The sequence below is a fragment of the Euprymna scolopes genome, chromosome 24 (assembly GCF_053919585.1).
Source record: "Euprymna scolopes isolate OS-2025 chromosome 24, ASM5391958v1, whole genome shotgun sequence".
NCBI classification, from domain to species: domain Eukaryota; kingdom Metazoa; phylum Mollusca; class Cephalopoda; order Sepiida; family Sepiolidae; genus Euprymna; species Euprymna scolopes.
Genome location: NC_136505.1, coordinates 60,863,608 through 60,882,605, shown reverse-complemented (window position 1 = coordinate 60,882,605; position 18,998 = coordinate 60,863,608).

The window sequence follows — 18,998 nt, the reverse complement described above, 5'->3', positions numbered from 1 at the left end:
TAGGATTTATAGCCACTGAATATGCCATAATTGTACTATTTTCTCAGAGACACGAAACCGCATAACAAAACCGGCGTACACAAACTTCCAAGTCTAAACACACACTGAGCCCACAATGAGTTAATTAAAGGCAAAGGCTATGAATGTTAAGGTAATGAGAATATGAGAGAGAATCTAAGAGGCAATATTGTCACTACGGGGAAGAATGACCCAAATTTGCTGAAGTATAACCTTCATTAGCCTAAATACACACAAAATATATTAAATATTAAATAAATTCTATGCATATTTATACACATAAATTTATGATAAGCACAATGGAAAAAAACCCGGATCGCATGAAAAACAAACAGGACGTTCCTCTTTTGTACAATAAAACCTGTGTGTGTGTGTGTGTGTATGTGTGTGTGTATGTGTGTGTGTGTGTGTGTGTCAGTGGAAGAGGGCAGCCATATTAAGTGTTCACCTGTGAGAAATATGCATTATAGCTTTTAATGACTTTTTTTATTTACTCATTTAAGCGCTTGCGGAGAATGGGATAAACACAATTATTTTAATCAATATTTCAATATCATCTATATGCGTGTATATTTCGTCCTTACTGACATGCACAATCCCTATCACACGTATATTCATAAAAGCCGAATTTAATCCAAACATATGAGACATACACATTCTCCCCGCTCTCTCTCCCACACTCACACACTCTCTCACTCGTTCACTCACTCACTCACTCACTCACTCACTCACTCACTCACACACGCACCCTCTCTCTCTCTCTCACACACACACACACACAAACGCACACACTTTCTCTCTGTCTACTCTGTCCCATTCTCGCTGCATTCCTCTTTCTATCTCTATGTAGTTCTTTTATTGTTTCAATTCTCTTTTAGAAGTTATGCTATCAGTGTTTTTGTTTTGTTTTTTTTACTCTCGTTTGAAGAATCTTGTAAGCAGAGAAGGAAACGAAATCCTTCAAAAAATACTACGCGAGTCTCTCGTGAACCAATCAAAAGAGGCGAAGAGATTTTTTTCATTCTAACTCGAACTCTTGTAGTGCTCTTGTTATTGTTGTCGTTGTTGTTGTTATTATTATTATTATTATTATTATTATTAATCTTATTATTATTATTATTATTATTATTATTTATTTATTTATTTAATTTTTCCATGATTTAATGTGTCATCTACGCGCATGCACATATGTAGCGATCATGCGCAGCTAATCAACGGTACAAGCGTTTTCTTTAATAACGCTAGAATCACGCGTGCGTTTGCTTATATATGTACGGCTGTGTTGCAAAGTTTGTGGCGTTGTTTGTGCAAGATGCGATATAATATTGCTTGCTGTTTATACGTAACCCATCGAGAACCCGGCCTCTTTGTCGCAATGATTGGCTAATAATCCGGAATCTAAATGAGCTTTTGAGTTGTCGGTCACGTTATTTGTGAAGCCTGAAAACAAACGCCACGTACAGAAGACGATGGATAAGAAGAATAAAAATAACACGTAGAAAAAGAAAACAAACTTCGCACTTATATAGAGGATTATTTTACACAAGAAAGGCATTTAATTTTCATTGCATATACTCTCATCTACACACGCATATATAATGATTATAGAAAAAATTTGAATGCCTGCAGATATCGACACACTGGCATAAGGACACTTCCCTACAAATAAACTCCGTCTACATATAATGGTATTCAAAGCCCAGGTATAATCCGCTTAGTACAGCTAGATTAGACTGGCTCTAAGTGATGCTGCCTATAATAACTATACAAAGATGAGTACTCTACTAGAGTAAATAAATCCAGTAAGACAAAAAGACAAAAAAGATATATTATAACACAGTTAAATGGTCAATAAATGAGATGCTGAAAATTATGGGTCTTGATATCCATGTAATTTTTATATAAACGGGATTATTCGCAGATATCGAAGTCTCACGCATAGATTGTTACAGATCAAGATGTCAAGTTTTTAAAGTGCATAAATATTTATTGAGGAAAAATAACAATGCCTGAAGTTAATCAAATCGATAATTGTAAAGCGAGTTTTCTTGATCGATTTTCAATTTTATTGTTCAATAAATGATATACTCTCTCTATCTATCTATCTATCTATCTATCTATCTCTCTCTCTCTCTCTCTCTCTCTATATATATATATATATATATATATATGTGTAAATATTATAGAAGTGCAATATAATAACTCTCCAAGTTATAAATATCAAGTTTTCTCAGTTGGTTATTCATTACTTTTCACAATATTGTTTTGTATTATGGCTAACAAGTCTGAATATTTGGTCACATACCCATAAAATGTTTACCTTAAAAATCTTACAAAACTTATAAACTTATGGACAAATTACAAGATTTATGTAACCGACACGCCCTGCCATTCCTTATGATGAAAGTAAAGATAATTTTCGCAAAAATATGTTTTTTCTATATCAACTTTGTTTCCATTCGTAGCCAAGAGTGACCAACAAAACGATGTTTCCTTACAAAGAGAAAATGTTATGCATATAATAACATAAATATACAAGACATAGATGTTACCATAGTAAATAAAAGTTACTTTTATGGTAGAAAAGTTCATTGGTTTGTATTTTTAAGTAGTTTGTAAAAAATTTTTTTTTTGTTTTTAATTCACGAACCGGTTTTAAAAAAATCAAAATGGCAGCGACTTTGAAATGGAGAGCCACGTTTTCAATTTGAAGTAGGGGCACCTGAGCATTCTGTGTTAACAATTTAAGAAAGTTCCGTCAACGTAAGGAATATTTATAAACATATTTTAATGTTTCCGTTATTTTGTGTTTGAAGAATATTCTATTATGGCAGGCGTAGTTTATATAAAAATTCATTTAAGTAGTTATTGCCTCAAATTTCGTTTTAATTTCGGTTGCCTGAAATTATTTCAAGTAAAGATCATTAAAAACTATTTCAAAACAAAAAAAAACATTAACTGAAATTTTATTGACTATGGTAACATTTATTTCTTGCATATTTATTTTTTCGGATAGTCGTTTGTCGGCTTTTCTGCTAAACACTCCTACTAAATAATATCGACGAAATATCGAAAAACAAAGAAACAAACACAGTTTTGAAAAATAATGAAGCTTTACTTACTTTAGTAAAATAATCCGAAACAGTAAAATGGGATATTAAAAAAGTCAACACGTAATTACTTAAGTTTTTTAAAGCTAAGAATCGATATGAATATGAATAAGAAGAAAATGGCGCCCTTTTCAAGCAGAACAGCTTCGTTTCAGTTTTACAGTATTGAACGGTGTAGTATTGCCCCGTCGGATTCAGGCTTGTACTATTGTAATGTAAAGAACACGCAGAAAGGGTTGTAATCAACTGAATTCCTTCTAGTACACTGACAAAAAGCTTAAACACATATATAAATAAGAATAAAAAGGTTATGTAAATGTTTTTAAAAAGACACGTAATCACGTGAGCAGGATGTTTTCCTTCTTTTGAGACGATTACTAGTAACGTTGTTATTTTTTATCATTTATCTATTTATCTATTTTCGAAAGAGTGCCACGTGCAAGTGGAGAAGGAAAAACAGAGTTATGCAAAATTTGTGTCGAGAATTGTCTAAAGTTCCGACTTTTTTTTGGGGGGGGGGATGGATTTCACTTTAATAAGAACGTGAATTTAGGGGGTGAATTCATTCGATACAATATGAATCAACTAAAAAAAATAAATATAAGCTAACGTGAATTAAGATTAAGGTGTTATTGTGGACCCTCAACCCTTTTAAAAAAGCTTGTTAAACTTTGTGACATATTTACATTTTACGGACGTCAGGCGCGAACGAACACCGGATAATCTTCTTATACTATATTTCTTCAAACTGAAACATAATTATCAAAGTATACTTACGCAAATAGGTATGAAAAGTCTCTGTTAAAGTTTGCGCCCTATTTCCCTGAGGTACAGGCGCGAACGCAGACCCCAAAATTTTATTATACCATCCCTATTTAAGTTCAAACATACTTATCAAAGTATACTTATGTACATCTATATCCAAAACACTTGTAAACGTTTTTTTTTTTCATTTTTTATTTCCATACTTTGTAGGCCAGGCACGAACGCTGATCCCACAATTTTTATGAACCACCGTTTTGCCAGATCAAACATACCCATTCCTTATCCTCAATGCATGTATCATTATATGTAATCAGTTTTTTTTTAAATAGTCACCCATATAGGAGCCTATTCGTGACCAGACACACACACACACACACACACACACATACGTTCAGCTTATATATATATATATATATATATATATATATATATATATATATATATATATATATATATATATTCTATTCTATTCATTTGGGAATCATTACTCTCCAATATTTAAAATGACTGAGTTTCCAGTGTTGCCGTGAAAATGAAGTTAGCTGTTGAATATCAAACTAATTTAGTGTCTTCTACTTTATATATATATATATATATATATATATATATATATATATATATATATATTACTATAATAATTAAATACCTACAGACACTAGTGTTTCATCCTTTGTGGAATCTTCAGTGCAGGGTGTCACGATTAATACCAGTCGAACGAGTTATACCCGCAACACGAGACATCTCTGGCTCGATTAGCGAAGACCCAATCAATTCGGCTACCATTAAATGCGTGAAATAACGTTGAATTTAAACATTTTTAATCTTATTTAATTTAGATTCAACCCGCGCTTCTAAGGAACAAAATCTTAACATGAATCCCGCGTGACCAAACGCGGGATTCATGTTAAGATTTTGTTCCTTAGAAGCGCGGGTTGAATTTAAATTAAATAAGATGTGTATTATACACGTTTCAAGCCAAAACAACGCATTGTTACAAAATAAACACATATTTATTTTGCGTTTATCATAAATTTCAAACAAAATAAATATATGTATATTTTGGAAAAATAAAATACGCATCAAGTGCGATTGAAAGCCACATCAGAACGTAATATTAGGAAAATAAACAAATATTTTATGTGTTTGAAATTTATCACAAATATATTTCAGAGGTATACTCCATCTTCAGTGTGTTGTTTTTTTATTCTTTTCTTCTTCTTCCTTGCCATGTTGTAAAGTTGGAGAAAGAAAGCTGTTTCTTGCCGTTATTCTCGCGTTGCTTACGCAGAGTTCAAACATTTCAAAATACAACCACCAGATACAACGCGCGGCTCTTTACAAACATTCTTCTTTCTCCAACCTTACAACATGGCAAGGAAGAAAAAGAAAAAGAAACAAAACAACACACTGAAGATGGAGTATACCGCCGAAATATATTTGTGATAAATTTCAAACAAGTAAAATATTTGTTTATTTTCCTAATATTACGTTTTGATTTGGCTTTCAACCGCACGTGATGTGTATTTTATGTTATTCAAATTAAAACATTTCTATATGAACTCTAATCCTTAACAAAAATGTTTTCTTGTTTGAAATTCAAACACCATCCTCAGTATGTTTTTTTCTTTCTTTTTTCTTCTTTCTTGATGCGTGTTTTATTTTATTCAAATTAAATCACCGTTTCTATATGAGACTCACACCCTTGGTGTTATTCTCGCATTTCTTACGAACTGTTCAAACACATTCACCTTTATCCTCGAGTGGCCTACGGGCATTGATAAGTGGTGGCTCAATTGTAAAAAAAAACAAAAAAACATTTACCTAGTCATGAGTTTGTAGATTTTGTTTCTAGATGTTTTTAGATGAGGGTAGATAATTTGTATTATTCAAATTACTGTTCTCACCTTGGGTATTATTCGCACAGCGTTTCGGCCGATGTAATATCCGATTTTCTTTAGGTGTTTAATTCTGGACTTTTTTCTGTCGAACTTTCGAATCTGCATAGAATTCAGCTATATACTTAAAGAAGTACGGAGGTTTTATCGGCCGAGACGTTGTGAGAATAACACCGAAAATGGAAACGGTAGTCTGAATAATCTAAATTTTTCTTGTTACTCGTCGTATGTCATAAAGTACAGCGTATTATTTTAACAGAATGCCTGATTACAGTTTTTTTTCAATGCAATTATAACGCATAATCAACAAAATAAATAAATAAATAAGAGGCGCAACGTTATCTGAAAATAATGCTACACACACCAAATCTCAATACAAATAAGGTAACGAGTAAATAACAATAGTAATAAGTATATTCACATTAACAACAATAAAAACAAATCAGAAAAAGATCAAGTGATATTTAATATAGAATAACTTGCAAGGAAAACACTTTATTTACTTGCATTGGCATTGTTACATATCAAAACGTTATGATTTATATAACTGCGCAATGACCTAAGTGATATTTCACGAAGCTTAAGCCACGTGACTGCGCCTCTACTGTTGTCACTGTTTGATATGGTTAACAAGACTTTAATCTTGTTCTATACTTTGATTATTTCAAGAATTGATGTTTTGAACAAACACACTCTGGTCCCATTAAGCTCCGAAATAAAGCAACATTCTTAAAATAGAATTGAAGTGATTTTAGTTTAATTAAAATTCTAAAATCGATCTGTTCGAAATTACAACTTAATGTCAGTCGTAACGATTCAGCTTTCTGACAATTCATACGTTTGCGTTGTCCTTTGTTAAATCGAAGACGTTCTTAATGAAGCAACATGCTTTATTACCTGCAGATATGAAGTTGTTTTTAAAAGCGTCGCAACTTGGCATCCCAGCTTTTTTGGAAAGATGTTTTCGAAGAATCTTTAATTATAATTGCGAAATAATTCCGCCTCCAAATATAAAACAAATAAAATTGTTGAATTATTTTGATTGTGCAGAATATTGAACAAGAACAATAAGTTTGAATGATGCAAAACTGTATCAATCCTTATCTCAAATATCTTGTAACATCATATAAAATCGCGATGTGAACCCGAACTTAGAGAAAAAGAAATTGACTCGACGCCCTTTGCGTTTGAATGTTCGAATTTAATCGCAAAGGGCGCCAAGTCAATTTCTGAGAAGAAACCTTAGCGGGACTATCTTCGTTGGAAAAACGAACTTCTATTTTACCGTTCCCCAATAACATCCACTGTAAATATATTCCTGTAGACAGTCGGATTTAACATCGGCCGAAACGTTGTGAGAATAACAACAAAGATGAGAAAAATAATTCGACAAATTTAAATAGTACAAAACAATTATCAATCCACATCGCAAAAACTTCAGTAACATCAAATAAAATTGTATATTTTTTTAAAAATAAATTTCTTGTAACATTTAAGAAATTATTCGACCAGATATATAAAACATGTTACATATTGTTGGTGCTAATAAATCAACCGAAAATACTTTAGGAAATTCGCGACGCAAAGCGTAAGCATCAGGTCATAACCTTTATTTTACTGAGTTTTTATTACTTATAAAACCTGGAGGCCACTCAGGATATGAGTTTAAGAAACTGCTGGTTGGACGAAGATTGCTTCTACAAGACACGGGAAACAATGGGTGAGATCGAGAGAAGATTATTTATGAGAAATTGTTATTCAAACGGATGGCATAACAAGTGTTCTTTTAACATTTTACTTGGAGATGACCACAGTGTAGTCGGTTGGGAAGCAGGCTCGTAGTATTTTCTTTCAACATGTGATACATTAAATTTTCTTTTGGTTTTGATAAAGAGAGAGCGAAAAGGGATATTTTATGGGGGCACTTGTCAATATCAAAAAGAAAATGATACATTAGAGAGAGCTTGCGACACTTTTTTTTGTATAAAACGAATCTAGCGGGAGAACCGAGCATACCACTTTTAATTGCAGACTAGTATTTCGTCTTCTAAGACAGGATTGACTAATGTATACTCATTAAGCCTTATCCACGAGTGGCCTACGGGCCTTTATAATAGGTGATTCCTGTGTAAAATTACCGATTAAAATAGAAATGTATACACAGCTTATACCAATATGTGGAGCACTAACATCAAGGTAGATAATGCAATGAGAAATGTACATATTTCAAAATTTAGTGCACATTATGAGGGATTGAAGTATGATCCATGAATGTGCCGCACTTCTAATACATTTATTGTTATGAAAATCTGTGAAATCGTCCATTTATTTTATCATTGATTGCGGGCTCTAGTCGGTGTCCCACAGCGGTACACCAAGAGGAAACTTGCCAGGCCTCTCTGCAATGACTTAGTCCAAAATAAATTGCAGTCTACATTGCACTGTAGGGAACTTTATGTTGATTTTATTAAATTATTTTTATGTAATGGCTTGAATGAAAGTTTAAAATGCAAAAGTCAAGTATCATAGTTCAATTGTGCTCTTAATAGTAACATTCATTTTGAACATGCCCGGCTCATTCATGAAACAAATGTTTATTTTATACGACGGGTCATTTTGCTTGGGGGGGGGTGATAAAACTTATCAAATATACGTGTGATGTTAGGCAGTATATGCGTGCTAACTTGGGTCAAAATCTGAGTGCTTTTTTTTCTGAATCGGATTTTTTTTTGTTCATTGATTTTCGATACGTATCGTAGGCATTTCATTACATAACCGATATAAGAACACTCCAAGACACAAAGTATGAAATAAAAAAAATCAGCCTAACTGTTTCAGAGTACAGATGGGGACGAACTTATACACACAGACATATACACAAACAAAAATGCTTTTCATATACAAGTATAAATTCTATTAAGAACACCAATATACCCAAAACATATTTACTGTATTGTAACAGTAATTTGATAACAACATGTTAAACTGTATTAGTATATTGAACATATATTAATCAACGTTACTGTTGTATAAGTGTTGTATAACACTAACAATTTATAGCATACACTGTACTTATAGCAACATACACGTACTTCTAAATACTTTCCTCAAATATGTTGAGTAAGTGTGTTCTTATTACTCAGGAATACGTCCTTGACATCAATTCGACGGTGACCTTGTTGTTTCTAGTAGAGATTTAGTTCTGTTGCGTGTAAAGGGGTTCAACCTCCATGGCTTTAGCTCATCTTTGAGAAGAGGTCAGTTTATGGATATTCGCCAGGGGCGCCCTCCCGACAGGGTAATACAAACACTTAGGCATTTGAGTAGGCAAGAGCGCGTTAATCATATATGCTGGTAATTCTAAACAACACCTAACATTGTGGCTGACCCCGGGAATAAAAGATGATTAAAACGCTACTTAATAAACTACGCATAAATGAAATCATAAGTATACAAAATTCATACCAGTTTACAATTACCAATGCGCATACTACTAACATGAATATACCAATAAAATATAGCAATGTAAATGATATATACGGATCAAATAGCAATTTCAATGATAAATACGCATAAAAAATAGCGATGTATAAAATACAGAGGCAAAAAAATATAGAAATGTAAGTGATATATACGCATAAAATATATCAATGTAAATGATATATACGCATAAAATATATCAATGTAAATAATATATACGCATAAAATATAGCAATATATATAATGCATAAGCGTAAAATATAGCAATATAAATGATATATAGGTAGAAAATACAGCAATGTATATGACACATAATAATAAAATATAGCAATGTAAATGATATATACAAAAAAAAGTTTGCAATGTAAGTGATATATACGCATAAAATATAGTACTGTAAATGATATATACGCATAATAGTTAGGTATGTTAGGCACATACGCATATAATATAGCAATGTAAATGATATATACGAATAAAATATAGCAATGTAAATGATATATGCGCATAATCGTAAGCCATGTAAATGAAAAATACGGATGTAATATATAGTAAATGACACATACGCATATAATATATGTAAATGACACATACGCATATAATATATGTAAATGACACATACGCATATAATATATAGTAAATGACACATACGTATATAATATATGTAAATGACACATACGCATATAATATATGTAAATGACACATACGCATATAATATATAGTAAATGACACATACGCATATAATATATGTAAATGACACATACGCATATAATATATGTAAATGACACATACGCATATAATATATGTAAATGACACATACGCATATAATATATCGTAAATGACACATACGCATATAATATATGTAAATGACACATACGCATATAATATATGTAAATGACACATAAGCATATAATATATGTAAATCACACATACGCATATAATATATATGATATGTACGCATAAAATGTAAATGATATATAAGCATTATATGTAGCAATGTAAATTATATATAATCATAACATATAGCAATGTAAATGACATATACGAATAAAATATAGCAATGTAAATTATATATACGAATGCAATATACAATGTAAATGACATATACGAATAAAATATAGAAAATTAAATGATATATACGCATAAAATATACAAGGGAAATTATTATGACGTATGACAGAAAGCAATGAAAATGATATATACATATAAAATATAATAATGTAAATGGCATATACGCATAAAATATCAAAATGCAAATGACATATCCAAATAAAATATAGCAATGTCAATCATATATACGCATTAAATATAGCAATTTAAATTATATATACGAATAAAATATAGCAATGTAAATAATATATACGCATAAAATACTACAACGTAAATGTATTTATACGTATAACATATAGTAATGTAAATTATACATAGGCATAAAACATAGCAATGTCAATCATATATACGCATAAAATATAGCAATGTAAATGATTTATACGAATAAAATATAACAATGCTAATTATATACACGCATAAAATATTGCAATGTAAATGACGTATACGAATAACATATAGCAATGTAAATGATATATACGCATAAAATATAGAAAGGTAAATATAATATACTAATAAGATACAGCAATGAAAATGATATAAAAGCATTAATATAGGAATGTAAATGATATATACGCATAAAATATTGCAATGAAAATTATACATATGCATAAAATATAGCAATGAAAATCATGCATACGCATAAAATATAGCCAGGGAAATGATACATACACATAAAATATATCAATGTAAATGACATATACAAGGAAAATATAGGATTGTCAGTTATATATTCGCAAAAAATATAGCAATATATCTGATGCATACGCATAAAATATATCAATGTAAATGATATATACGCATTAAATATAGCAATGTAAAGTATATATGAACATGAAATGTAGGAATGTAAATGATATATGCGCATGAAATATAGCAATGTAAATGATACATACGCATAACATATAGCAATGTAAATGATAGATACGAATAAACTATAGCAATGACTATTATATAGACGCAAAAATATATCAATGTAAATGATATATACGCATAACATATAGCAATGTTAATGATAGATACGAAAAAATATTCCAATGTAAATTAAATATACGCATAAAATATAGCAATGTAAAAGACTGATACGAATAAAATATAACAATCTAAATGAAATATACGCATAAAATATAAAACAATGTAAATTACATAAACCCGTAAAATATCGCAGTATAAATGACATATACACATTAAATATAGTAATTTAAATGCAACATACGCAATAATATAGCAAGGTAAACGCTACATAGAAATATAGAACTGTACATGTTGTATGCGCATAAATATAGGAATGTAAATGATATACACGAATAAAATATTGCAATGTTAATGATACATTCGCATAGCATTTAGCAATGTAAATGATATATTCGCATAAAATATAGTAATGTACATAATATATACGCTTAAAATATAGCAATGTAAATGATTTATACGAATAAAATATATCAATGTAAATTATACATAGGAATAAAATATAGCAATGTAAATGATAAAAACGCTTAAAATGTTGCAATGTCTATTATATATACGCATAAAATATAACAATGTAAATGATATATACGAATAAATTATTGCAATGTCTACGCATAAAATATAGCAATGTAAATTAGATTTACGAATAACATAGCAATGAAAATGATATATACGCATAAACTATAGCAATTTAAATGACTAACAAGAATAAAATATTGCAATGTAACTGATATATACCCATAAAATATAGCAAAGTAAATGACATATACATGTAAAATATAGCAAATTAAATGATAAAGACGAACAAAATATAGTATTGTAAATGATATGTCCGAATACAATATAGCAATGTAAATGATTCATACGCATAAAATATAGCAATGTAAATGCTACATACGCATAAAATATAGCAATGTAAATGATACATCCGCATAACATATAGCAATGCAAATGATATATTCGCATAAAATATAACAATAAAAATGACATATACTAAAATATAATAAGGTATGTACTATATACGCATAAAATATAGCAATATAAATGATTTATACGAATAAAATATAGCAATGTCAATTATATATAGGAATAAAATATAGCAATGTAAATGATATATACGCATAAAACATAACAATGTAAATGATATATACAAATAAAATACAGCAATGTCAGTTATATACACGCATAAATATAGCACTGCATGTTATACACACGCATAATTATAGCAATATAAATGATATATACGCATTAAATATAGCAATGTTAATTACATATATGCATGAAATATAGCAATGTAAATGATACATACGCATAACATATAGCAATGTAAATGATAGATACGAATAAACTATAGCAATGACTATTATATAGACGCAAAAATATATCAATGTAAATGATATATACGAATAACATATAGCAATGTTAATGATAGATACGAAAAAAATATTCCAATGTAAATTAAATATACGCATAAAATATAGCAATGTAAAAGACTGATACGAATAAAATATAACAATCTAAATGAAATATGCGCATAAAATATAAAACAATGTAAATTACATATACCCGTAAAATATCGCAGTATAAATGACATATACGCATAAAATATAGTAATGTAAATGCAACATACGCAATAATATAGCAATGTAAACGCTACATAGGTATTAAATATAGAACTGTACATGTTATATGCGCAAAATATAGGAATGTAAATGATATACACGAATAAAATATTGCAATGTTAATGATACATTCGCATAGCATTTAGCAATGTAAATGATATATACGCATTAAATATAGCAATGTTAATTACATATACGCATGAAATATAGCAATGTATATGATATATACGCATAAAATATTGCAATGTAAATGAAATATACGCATATATCACATATACGCATATATATAGCTATGTAAATGATACATACGCATAACATATAGGAATGTAAATGATAGATACGAAAAAATTATAGCGATGTCTCTTATATATACGCATAAAATATTGCAATGCAAATTATATATACGAATAACATATAGAAATGAAAATGATATATACAAATAAAATATAGCAATGTGAATGATATATTCGAATAAAATATGGCAATGTAAATGATACATAAACATAAAATATAGCAATATAATTGACATATGCGTATAAAATATAGCAATGTAAATGACACATAGTCATAAAATATAGCAATGCAAATTACATATCCACATACACTGTAGCAATTTAAATGACATGTATGAATACAATATACTCTATAAATTATATGTACGAATAAAATATACCAATTTAAATGATATATTCGCATAAAATATAGGTATGTAAATGATATATACACATCAAATATAGCAATGTAAATTATATATACGCATTAAATATTGCAATGAAAATTATATATACAATTAAAATCTAGCAATATCACTGATACACACAAATATAATTTAGCAATGTAAATGACATATACGAATAAAATATAGCAATGTAAATGATATATACGAATAAATTATAGCAATATAAATGCTACATACGCCTAAAATATAGCAATGTAAATATCATATATACATAAAATATAGGAATCTAAATGCTACATACGTATACAATATAGCAATGTGAATGACATATACGATTAAAATATAGCATTGTGAATTGTATATACGCATAAAATGTTGCAATGTAAATGAAACATCCACATTAAATATAGCAATGTGAATGACATATACGCATAAAATATGGCAATGCAACCGACATATACGCATAAAATATAGCATTGTAAATGATATATAATCAAAAATATAGAAATCTAAATAATACATATGCATAAAATATAGCGACGTATATAATACATAACGATAAATATAGCAATGTTATTCATACATACGCATAAAATATAGTAATCTAAATAATACATACAAATAAATTATTGCAATGTTATTGATAGGTATGCATAAAATATCGCAATGGAAATGGTTTATACGCATAAAATATAGCAATATAATGATATATACGCAGAAAATATAGCAATTTTCTTGGTACATACGCATAAAACATTATAAGTAAATGGTATATACGCAAAAAATTAGCAATGTAAATAATCTATACAAATAAAATGTAACAATATAAATGACATATACACAGAAAATATAGCAATGTATAAAATACATAAGCATAAAATAAACCAATGTAAATGATATATACGCATAAAATATAGCAATGTAAATAAACTGTACGCATAAAATATGGCTATATAAATAATATATCCGCATAAAATATATCACTGTAAATGATATATACGCATAAAATATAGCAGTGTAAATGATATATACGCATAAAATATAGCAGTGTAAATGATATATACGCATAAAATATAGCAGTGTAAATAATAGCAATGTAAATGATACTAATATATATTCTCGTCACGTTAATACTTAGTAAATATTAATGCACCTAACTGGATTAATATATAACATAGACTAACGTTTTCTTCAAATCTTTCTATCGAAGGACTTAACGCTACGAGTAATGTACTACGTACGCGCGCACACGTCCAGTAATAAATCTTACTCGTTATTTAAGAAAAGGGGAGCTTATACAAAGTAACAGATACATTTTGATGCAAACATTTGCTTAAGACACTTGTTTATGTAATGATCAGATTTACCAAGATCTACAAATGTAGATTTATTTTAAACTCTGCTCGAACCGGTCTTTTAACCATGAAATAATATCACTCTTATTTCATAGAATCAGAAAATAGTCGACGTTTCATTCCCTTGCTTGAACACATAATATATTACAGTAGAAACAGTATGAAATCGCCGCATAGCGGGGCCTGAGCAAAATTTTTAGAAGGACATATACAAAATTAGTAACAAAATACAGTACAGTATATAATACGCAAGTATATAATCAAATAACATAAGAAATAACACTGTATGCGGGGCAGATACTGTAACTAGGAACCTGAAAAAAACATCGTAATCAACATCGTAACCTGAAAACGCTGTATCCAAGGTTCTACTGTATTAACAGTTCTGCTGTTTGTAAACATTGGCTATTCGTATGCAAATAGAAGGATGTGTTATTTGACAGAAGTAAGCAGAATACACATTGTTAAGATAGAATAAAGACAGAAAGAAATAAGGTGATATAAAGAAAAAAGAAGGAGAGAGAGGGACAACTTCTCTTATATCTTACGTGGTCGTTCGCTAAGATGCTTGACGACGAGTTTCTACACTCGTTGTACACGTGTTCGAAACTCGCGTAAGTATAATGAAATTTTTAGCTAGCAACTTGATTTATAAATTTAAAGAAATTAACATTAAAAAAACCGTACGGCATATCATCTATATATATATATATATATATATATATATATATATATATATATATATATATATAAGCGAAAATGTATGTATGTATGCATGTGCGTCTACTAAAAACTTTTGACCGACGGAACAAAAATTCACAAACTTGGTAACATATTAAATTCCCACCCTCCGGACGACAAATATCGAAATATTAGCCCTAAAGGACCATGAGAAGTGCGTCAACTGATCGATTTTCTGCAGGGGGGGTCCCAAAAAAGTGACATTTTAATGTTAAACATTACATATTTTTAAATCGATTTATAACTGCCCCCCAAAATACGGGCGCCAACTCTTCTACATAAAGTATACACGGGGCCGTTTATTTTGGGTCAACTTGTATTTAAAACCCGCTGAGTCATGTCACGTGATCTTGACGTCAGCAAGCGCTAATGGCAGTCTGAATTGAAAAAACATGTTGTTATCGGTAAAAAAAATTTAACCTTCACACAAGCTAAACTATGAACTTATACGCTATGACAACGTTACCAAAGTTATTAGCACATTAAAAATAGTTAGATACGATAGTTAAACGAAAAATTACAAGCCAAAAATGTGAAGTAAAAAAAAATACTCTTACAAAAAATATTAACGAAGTTTTTACAAAAAAACAGCCAGACGCCATTTTCTTTTTTGTAACAGTCTTTAGAGTAAGGAAGACGAAGTGAGAGAGAGAGAGACATACACAAACGCAAACAGAGAGAGAGAGAGACAGACAGATAGAGAGAGATGTCTATACAGGAAACGAAATACGTAATTTAATAAACGCTAATATGAAGTAAAACAACAAAAAAAAAATACTGCTACGTCATCTCTTAACGCTCCCGCGATGACCTCATTTAGTGGCTATCTGTCAATCAAACCTGTTTCACTCGCTTTATAAGCCTTGTTTTAACACTATAATCAATTCCTCTTACTCTTGGCTTACAAGGTTTAGTGGTTTGAGTTTGTTTCACCTCCGCGTCAAGGCTTCCGGGTTCAATCCAGCCTCACGATCAAAACTATTTTTTTTTCTTTTACATCTTTAGACACGCGGGCAACGTTTCTTTATATTTTATACTTCGTTTATTCTTTAGTTTACTTCTCCCCTTATACACACAGCGGTCTTTTTTTTTTCGCTGTGTTTTTTTTTTGGTTTTGGTTTTTCCGATTTTTTTAACATCGTTTCAGGGTTATTACTTATCCCCCCACACACACACCTACAAACATCCGGGCAACGCCGGGTACCCCCCGCTAGTAAATATATATTTTTTAAGTGGCATTTTTAATACCTTCGTAACTTGTACAGGCTTTTCTGTCCGGAGAATTAGTTTATCTTTCATAGGACGGGTATTGATTTAGAGAAAATGTTTACAGATGCGTTTAAAAGTATGTCTAAAAATATACTTTTTAAATTACATTTTCACCCTAAACAAGACACATTGCCAATTTGATGTAGGCGGCTACTATCAGGGACATAAGCTACAGGGGTACTATGTAGGGAGTTGGGAAGCAAGATGTCGGTTCATGTTACATTTGAACTTCTCCATGTCAGTACAGTTGGGGAAGCAGAGACCCAGAAGGGAATTCCAAAGTTTAGCAGTTCTGTGGAAGAAACTACTGGACTAGAAAGTTCTCTTATACCTATTATTGGGGTATTTAGGTCGAGGGGGCACAAGTGCTTGCAGTTTGTCGGAGCATTCACCATTAAAATACTCGTAGCACAGGCAGAGGCATGCAACATTTCGTTGATGAGACAGAGATTGAAGCTTAGATGACCGTTCAGGACCGATCAGGTTGGCGACTCTTGTCTAGGAGCGAGAGACTAGTAGCAGATGCACCAGCCCAAATATGAAAACAATACTCCATACATGGGCGAATGGTGGCCTTATAGAGGTACAGGATAGTTTCGGGCGTTAGTAGCTTCTACACGGTAGAGAGAGCCAAACTTGGTAAAATGATGTCTACAAATACTTAAAAAAGTATTTTCATTGAATTCATGAAAATAAAATAACGGAGTTTCGGAATATTAAAAATAGCTCGTTAGTTTTAATTACTCCCAGATTATCGTTAACTCGTTTATGTAGTACTCGCCATGGTCGCAAGAGTTGTTTTAATTAAATCGAGTCTCATTATGATATTTATAGGGACCACGTAGTTTTTTATAATTCTATCGTTTAATATGTCCTCAAATGAGAGTCCCGACTATATATTTACAATTATATGTTCTTTTTTTTTACATGATATTTCTCCCGGTGTCTAGACTTTAATGAAGGAGTTCAGGATTGTGAGCTATTTATTTCTACAGTTAATCTCGAATCCACTCTGGTAGTATCGCGTATGGTTCAATCAAAGAGTTAAAAATCTGTCCTTTGTCTTTCAAATATATTTTTTGTGTTTTGATATTCCTTTATGTATATATGACATAATTCGAGCAAATATTCGTATCAACTATTTGACCATTTTTTTGCTGGTAATCTCAGTTTGGTTTGAGATAATTGCCTGCACCACCAATGCGCGAGTAAAATGGCCTTTAAGGAAAAGCAGGTTCCATTTGGTTTCTTTGATAGCGACGGAGTGACGAGAAAAATGCCAGACCGGATTTTATTTCTCTTGGTTCAGCCATGTTGGGTGATGTTGAATATCCGAACGACGCCATTACGTTTTCTCTTGAATGAGGTATATGAAAATCCCAAGTTGTTGATTTTGGGGAGTTGGGCAATGCAAATGTTATTGGGAGGTTGAGTTGCGGGTGTGTAAGCTTTTTTATGAAACAGCAACGAATTCTAAGGTCAATATTATTTGTAATACTTACCCAAAACCTAGCACAATTTCACTCCGCCATCTTGTGTTTAGTAGTCTAATGGTGTTGGGGCGAATATCCAATTAGAAGTCAACAGTCAATCGATGACATGCTTCAATGAAACTCTTAAAATCATTGCAATAAGACTTGTTTTTACTCGAAAATGAATTATAACATGATGTGTCTAGTGAAAAAAAGTTTTCTAAAGATTGAGCGAGAAAGAATATCTACACAAAGCGCCCACCAAACATTTATCGAAAATAAAAATGTTGTTAAAACACTGTACTATAGTTGAAGCCGCTAACATACATTTTCGTATCCATGTTTTCGTCGAAATATATTTAGGTTCAAATTTCCCAGTCGTAAATAATAAAGATTATTGAAATTAAACTTATATACACTTGTCCTGAACTAAAAATATTTTACTTAAAACTGAAAAAAATATTTTCTCGCATAGCTGTTTCCATGTTTTCGTCGTAAAAAAATATTTTATAT